The 7473-nt window shown below is 40.9% G+C and overlaps 1 protein-coding gene across 2 annotated transcripts in view; it reads right to left on the bottom strand.

Moving 5' to 3' along the window:
• Nucleotides 1-7114, bottom strand: part of CALU (calumenin) — a 30788-nt gene extending 23674 nt beyond the window's left edge. For both annotated transcript variants that reach the window (XM_021699421.2, XM_021699422.2), the window contains exon 1: nucleotides 7050-7114. The gene's annotated coding sequence lies outside the window, so the exon portion shown is untranslated. The remainder of the gene's footprint in view (nucleotides 1-7049) is intronic.
• Between the last annotated feature and the right edge of the window lie 359 nt (nucleotides 7115-7473).

Here is a 7473-nt window from a genome sequence, read left to right as displayed (position 1 = left end):
TAAATAAATAAATAAATAAATAAATAAATAAATAAATAAATAAATAAATAAATAAATAAATAAAATCTTAAAAAAAAAAACTGACCTGAAAATATACTTAACATGAAGAAACTGCATATATCTGATCCTGCCTGAAAGTTTTGGGAGCTAAAATGAATTGTTCCAGGGGATTAATTAAATTAAAGAAATTAAGTATGCCAACAGATTAGACATATTTCAATGTATCTGTTTTTCTTGTAACCACCAAATAGTAAAGGAAGTTACACTGCATTACCTTGGATTTAGAGAGTCCTTTGGATTCAGTAAACTAAAAAATGCTTACAACAGCTAATGGTGAGCATGTTACATAAAGATTCCTTAAAAGTAGAAAGAAAGCAAATAGAGAAATATGTTTAATCCCAACACAACCTAGAAAGATGATCATACAAAAGCACAACCTGAGGTCTCCATGAGTAACTTTCAGGTTGTAAGAGCACACAAGGACACTGTACGCAGTGCCTGGGAAAGCAGCGCAGTGGGGAAGGGTGAGAAGGTCCTGAAATGGCAGAGGAGGCATCAACAGAGAGTAGAAAGTATTCTACAGTAAATAGGACAGCACCAATAAGTCAAATAGAAACGCCTCTAAGGAGATGACTGAAGGCAGTCACTCCTGGAATGTTCATTCTCCAAAAAAAATAGTACTCTTACTGGATGGTTGGTGAGACTGATGAAAACCCGTAAGAAGCAATGTGAAAAAGCAAGACCAAGAGACCGCTAGACAACCGGGAAGAAGGTGGGACTTTTCTTAAGCTGTTCCTACCAACATCAGAACTCAGCTATGCTTCTGAAAGTTTATCAGTATTCTGTTTCATGCTAGCCCACTGAAACGCCCAAATTTGTATACATCTGCACAAAGATATTCCATAATGACAGTTTATAATGATAAAAAAGGAATGGAGAACAAACAAAACCAGAGAACTAGTAAATACACATGAAATCTCTATTATGGGAGACTACACAAAGGTTAAAAAGAATGAGGTGAATCTATCTGCACTGAAGCGGAGAATTCGCCATGGCACGTTAAGTGAACAACAAAAAGCAAGTTGCAAAACAATGTTAAGATTTCATTTATGTAATAAGTGAAACCAAATAACCTCCCAGGTTGTTTGTATTTGTATAATATAGAACACATATGAATAAAAATGGAGTGGAAGGATAAACATCTATCTGTAAACAGTGGTAACCCCCAGACTCAAGGGAGAAGAGATGGGGCGGGGTGGTGAGGCTGGTATGAACTTTAGTATTGTACTCTGCTGTCTATATTTTGTAAATGAATACACACTCATGTGTATTACCTGTGTACATTACTTTTTAAATATTATAAAAACTTTTCAATACTAGTTGCAAAGAAAACATTTTCAAGCCATTTCTCCAGATTGAAAAAGGAGACTGAAGAAAAACACATATCTATTAAGACATAAACTCTTTTTAAAGTAAAACATGCTGCTTTAGAGTAACACTTCAGCTTGTCCTTCAATAATTCAACTGATCAATCAAATCAGTGGCACAGGAGAAAATTAAGAGATTTAATGGCTCTCTTAAATGCCAAAATGAGTATGACTTTATTTTAGGACAAAGTAAGACTTCCATCTCAAACTACAAACACTTCTTTAGACCAATAAAACTCTGTAGAGAAAAGGAACAAATTTCTGTTGTGGATATTTTGTGATATATCCAAACAATATCTATAATGTTAGAGGTTTACAAAATCAAGTAAAATCAAGTCACTGCAACAGATGATTTTCCTTATGCCTATTAATAAGGAAACTTCACATTTAGGAAAATTTTATATATGATTAATTACATCCTCAGAATAAAGTACCCCAACAATTCTTGCATAATTCCTTAACAACTCTTGCAAACCTCAAATGTTACAATATAAATAATGCCTAAGCCCATTACCAGGCCTGGAAAAGATACTGTACAAAGTTTTGATACATGTAACATACAAAAATGTAACACTGATTCACTGTGATTTAGAGGCAAAGCTACATTTAAGTTTGAGGCTTAACATCTTGATAACAAGGATAAGAGAATTCCAGAGTAAAAGTCAAGAGCTTCTGCTTTATCATCTATCTATCCATCCCTTTTCCTTCTCTTTCAATTAACTTCCAATCCCACGCCTCTAAAGGCTCCTTCCCCCATTTTGTCAATCACTACTACTCAGGTCTCCACAATCCAAAATCTGTCTTTCCCAGACCTCGCTATTCATTCAAGGTTGCCCTTCCCTTTCCTTCACCCACAGGAGTGTCTATACTGCTATCTCTGCTCCTCACCACCTACTGCCACTGTGAAATCTAGCTTTCTACCTACCACTGATGGAACTACTTCTTAAAAAGGTCACAAGGACCACGTGATGGACAAAGCCAATGGTCCTACCTTCACCTCTCTGCAGTGGACAATAAAAAACCCTGCACTTTAAGTAACTTTTTAAAAAAATATACACCCTTTGTACCCACATATAATATACCAACTCCTGGCTATTAGGAACTTTCACAAAGGCCTGTTGTTCTATGAATATAGACACTAAAAAAAGACTGTACTAGATTTATCTAAATCCATACAGTACATAAAAATGTTCAAGTAGAAACAAAAGATATCCACCAAGACAAAGGATATTTTATATAGGAAGATGTGAGAACAGTACAAAACCACCTTTGACACAACGTATTTGAAGAACTACATTAGTGCAGTTATTTCTGAAGCATGTTTATCTTTTCAATCAAACTGAAACCAAATAATGGCCTTTCTCTTTCTCCTTCCCTCTTCATCACAGCTACACATCAATGGATAACAGGATATCAGGAAAACATAAATAGCGGACATAGATGTATGAACTTTTATCATGTGATCTAGAAGGTAAATCAATGGCTGTGGAAAAAGCATCTCCCCATCTCCTATTTCTCAAATGACCTGTAAGTTTTTCTTTCTATAATTCTGTCCCACCTTCACCAAGGGTAACATCTAATATTTTTTCTTAAAAAAAAAAAAAAAGAAAGAAAATCTGGGGCACCTGGGTGGTTCAGTCGGTTAAGTGTCTGCCTTCGGCTCAGGTCATGATCCCAGGGTCCTGGGATTGGGCCCCATGTCGGGCTCCCTGCTCATGGGGAAATCTGCTTTTCCCTCTCCCTCTGCCCCTCCCCTGGCTCCTGCATGTGCTCTCTCAAATGAAATAAATAAAATCTTTAAAAAAAAATCTAGACCTGTACTGTTCAGGACAATAGCTATGAATCACATGCAGCTGCTAAGCACTTGAACTGTGGCTGGTGTAAATAAGATGTGATATAAGCGTTACACTTTACATAGAAAAAATGGCATTTTGTATGCACTGGATTAAATTATTAACATTAATCTGTTTTAAAATTTCAGATGAAAATGTATTTGGGGCGCCTGGGTGGCTCAGTCATTAAGCGTCTGCGTTCAGCTCAGGTCATGATCCCAGGGTCCTGGGATCGAGCCCCGCATCGGGCTCCCTGCTCAGCGGGAAGCCTGCTTCTCCCTCTCCCACTCCCCCTGCTTGTGTTCCCTCTCTCACTGTGTCTCTCTCTGTCAAATAAATAAAATCTTTAAAAAAAAAAAAAGAAAAGAAAAGAAAATGTATTCATGTGACATGTACTATATTTCTACTGGATAATGCCATGTTAGAGACACAAACTAAACAGAACAGGAAAGATATCAAGTAACGATCATCCTTCAAAGTATATCACCAATAATGGTCTCCCGCAAAAGTTATTTTCATGAACTGCTCCAGTTAATTCATAAGGAGAAAATTAATAGCATAAGCTTAAATTTCTTTCAATAACAAAGATTAGCCTTAAGAATCCGTTTATTTTATCCATTCAAAAATTTCCTTGAAAGCTCTAAATTCTTGCCATTTCCCTCCCTTTCTTCCCAGTCATTGGTCACAGAACACTTAAATTGTTCCAGGGAAATTCAGATGTCTGGATTAAATACAACTTCTCAAGAACATTAGCACTGAGTGATCCCACAGGTATTTTGGTTGATCAAAGACCCATTACTCAAAGTTAACAAGTGGGAGAAATGGGTGTGGTGGTAAAATTCCAGTTCTCTGAGCTGGATAATCAGCAAAAAAGGACAATCCTCTATAATGCAGCAAAAAGAGGATCTCACTGCCTAAGTGTCTACTTCAGTTGTGGGTTGGGGGAACAGCCTGACAGCAGCTTAAGTATACTAAGGCCCAGGTTATAAAATCTAGAAATTAAAGCTATCTGGTTATCTGACATTCTTCACTTACAACTTTAGTGCAAGTACAACGGATTATCACATTCAAGGAATAATGTCATCCTGCATGATCTGATAAAAGTTATGATAATGACAAACCATTTATTCCATGTTTCTCTAGTGACAAAGCAAATTTACATTAGATCATTAACACATTCTAATTAAATTATTTGTGGTACTGAGAGCACACATTTATATGACAGCTGAGAATAGAAAAACTGCAAAATTTGCCTAAAGAAGAGCTTTGAGAATGACAAACTATTACTCAGGCTTCCTTAGTTCTATAACCAAAGCAGCTCAGTACAAACTAAAATTTTCTGGCTACGGAGTGAAAAAATTAAGAAAAAAGTTCTAAAAATTCTGGAAGAAAAAAGTTTCCTTTGGGGCTGATGAAACTTTAACACATAATTAATTGCCATAGGAATGCTTTGCAAAATGTAGGGACAGGAGCTTTGTTTTCTAGTTGCAATTTTGGAGTGCATGTTTAACACACATAAAGTCCTTGAGAATTTGGTAGTTATTTTAGCTCAACCTCCCTTCGGTGCCAAATGTCTATAAATAATTTTAATTTTTTTTTTTTTTTTTTTTTTAAGACTTTATTTATTTGAGACAGAGAGAATGAGAGAGAGAGAGCACATGAGAGGGGGGAGGGTCAGAGGCAGAAGCAGACTCCCCGCCGAGCAGGGAGCCCGATGCGGGACTCGATCCAGGGACTCCAGGATCATGACCTGAGCCGAAGGCAGTCGCTTAACCAACTGAGCCACCCAGGCGCCCTATAAATAATTTTAAAGTCCTAGATGAAAAGACCTATCTACTATGATTACTCCATCTGGAAGTAATCCGTACCCATTCCTCTTAACTTTTATAAAACTTGTACCACTCCACAATAATGATCATAGGCTACTTTAAGTTGTCTCCTTAGCTCCCCTATAGATAGTACATTTTTAAAAGGCAGGACTCTCAGCTAATATTTATATCTTTCTACAGTCCCCAGTACAATGTCTTACATTTTTTATATACCAATACATTTTACTAGATTAGTTGGACAGTACTTGGCAGCAATGCAGTTCCTGCCTGCTCCCCAACCCCCAATTCCCCTCACCGGATCTGGCCATCAGGCAGCAACAGGCAAGTGTTATTTCAGCTGTTTTAACTCTAATACATAAATTACAACATCAACAACACCCATATTTAAGAGTTCACAAAGGATCTAGGATGTTATGGCCTAGCATCTCCAATGGCTATCCCTGGCTACACCTCTGTCCTTCCAATACCCCTGGCACACCCATGTTATAGAAAATTTGTGTTAATATCAATTACCAATCTCCTGTACTGGTGCAATGTATAGAAAATGCCACCAATATGTATCTTGTGACACATCACTGGATGAACGGAAGCCAAGAATTATATTGAGAGTTAGTGGTAGGAGTTGATTTCAAAGCTATAACCAAGTACCATCCACTCAGGCATACCCAATTCATCTTTATCAGTTCATGGTCCTCCTAGTTGCAATTCTTAAAAAAAAATCCTACTGGAGACCCCTGAATCACTGTAAAACTCAGATTAGGCCTAGGCAATTCATCCTCTACCCACAAATACAATTTACAGGTTTGTACTGTAAATTTGTACTATAATACTTAAATTCTTCAGTGATGGCCATCGTTACTTGGCTAACTAAATTCATGGAATGAGGTCAGACATGCATTTGTCTTGTGTCTTCCACTCTAGGGCAAAAAATAATTTATCGGGAGACTACACGTTCTCTACTTCCCAACTACAAAACCATATTAAAAGCAACCTTATTCCCAATTCATTAACCTTGATCTTATGGTACATGCCGCCAGGAAGTGAATGCAATTCAATTCTCAGAGACATTACTCTGAGAATTTAAACAATCAGGAATTGAGATCAAGGGCCCTACAATTTTAGCAGGAGACCCAGGAAACTTTTGCCATAGTGCACAAGCTGCTTTCAAAACTACCTACCACCTAACTATGCTCTTAATCAGGGCAGCTGTTGGGAATTAACTTTACTTCTCAACACAGCATGCCAAAAATCAGAACTAAGATCTATAGCTAAAAGCAACAAAAAAGGTAAAATACAATTCCCTAATAAAGCTTAAAAACTATTTCCCGTCGCTGACAAAGTATGCAGCCAAACACGGAAGCTCGAAGCAGTCGGCTTTTCTTTAAAATTACACAAAGGTGTTTTTTTTAAATCACATAGTGTCTTCCCGCATTCTCCCCCACCCCCTCCCCCCGCCCCGTTTCTACACCCTCAAAGTCAGCGAACACGACTTTCTTGGCAGACGCACCCTACTCTCGGGATGTGGCCTTGGGGCTGGGCTGGAGGACACAGGTAGGCCGGTTAGTGGGAGGTGGCAGAGAACTGTTACACTAACACTACCCCACTGCCCTCCGACCTTCAGTAGGCAAACAGGAGGGACTCGGTGAGAGACGGAGCCCAGGGGCCGAGGACGTGGCAAGCCAGGCACAAAACAGTACCCCCCAGAACGCAAAACCGGGAGCCGGAGTTCGCCGAGACTCAGGCCCCTTCCCAGCGCGCGCGGGAGAGCGAGCGGCGGCCTTCAACTCAGACTGCGCGCCGAGGGCCGCGGGGTCGCGAGCAGGCTCAGGGCCCGTTCCCCCCGCGCTAGCAGAAACAGGGGCCCCGAACGAAGGGGACCCATGCCGCGTCGGGAGCGAGTGCAGACGACAAAAAGCGGAAAAGGACGAGGCTGCAGAAGAACTGGGGACCGCAGTACCTACCTTTCCTCGTAGCGCCCACAGCCCAGGTTCCCGTGGCCGCCGCTTACCCACCGGTTCAGCTCACGCGCGCAAGCACCGCCCAACCGGAAGCAGCTCCGCGCCCCGCCCCCATCCGCCTCGCCGGCGGCCTCCTGACCAATCAGCAACGAACCCGCCGCTGACGTGCAGCATTCCCCGACATCCATTGGCCCTACAGTCGCGTAACCGGGATTGGCTGGAAAGCGCCACGTCCCCGCGAGCGCGCCGAGTGCGTGGACCGGATTCCCGCCCAACCCTGGTCCCCGGCCCTGTGGGGATGGCGGGCCCCAGCCCCCTACTCCGGGTGGCGTGTGGGCGCGGCTGTCTGGCGGCCTGGTCCCAGTTCACAGCGCGTGACTCGGCCTCCACACGGCTTTTTGGATTACCCTTCCAGTTATCTTCATGC

The sequence above is a fragment of the Neomonachus schauinslandi genome, chromosome 12, assembly GCF_002201575.2.
Source record: "Neomonachus schauinslandi chromosome 12, ASM220157v2, whole genome shotgun sequence".
NCBI classification, from domain to species: domain Eukaryota; kingdom Metazoa; phylum Chordata; class Mammalia; order Carnivora; family Phocidae; genus Neomonachus; species Neomonachus schauinslandi.
The sequence above is the reverse complement of the archived record's forward strand: the minus strand, read 5'-3'. Positions and strand labels throughout refer to the sequence as shown.